Raw genomic sequence first — 561 nt, 5'->3', positions numbered from 1 at the left:
AGTGGATAGGAATTCGAGGGTATGTCTATTGATAACAAATGATTGTAATTGACCCCTGCAACCAAAAATAATTTTTTTAGAACGATTTGAAATTTTTTAATTTTGTTGAAAAATTTCACACCTTCTCGAATTTTTTTCTCAAAAATGGTTAGGATTTCGGGGTTATGTCTATTGACCAAAAATAATTGTAATTAACTCCAGCAGACAAAAATAATTTTTTTAGAACGATTTGAAATTTTGTAATTTTGTTGAAAAATTTCACACCTTCCCGAATTTTTTTCTAAAAAATGGTTAGGATTTCGGGGTTATGTCTATTGACCAAAAATGATTGTTATTAACTCCAGCAGTCAAAAATAATTTTTTCAGATTGATTTGAAATTTTTTAATTTTCTTGAAAAATTTCACAGCTTCCCGAATTTTTTTCTCAAAAATGGTTAGGATTTCGGGGTTATGTCTATTGACCAAAAATGATTGTAATTGACCCCTACAACCAAACATAATTTTTTCAGAATGATTTGAAATTTTTTAACAAAGCCTCAGTCATAAATGAATATTCTTGAT

This window comes from Colletes gigas, unplaced genomic scaffold, assembly GCF_013123115.1.
Source record: "Colletes gigas isolate AHSC1104 unplaced genomic scaffold, ASM1312311v1 Colletes_gigas_Sc00029, whole genome shotgun sequence".
NCBI classification, from domain to species: Eukaryota; Metazoa; Arthropoda; class Insecta; order Hymenoptera; family Colletidae; genus Colletes; species Colletes gigas.
Note: the sequence above shows the minus strand (reverse complement) of the source record.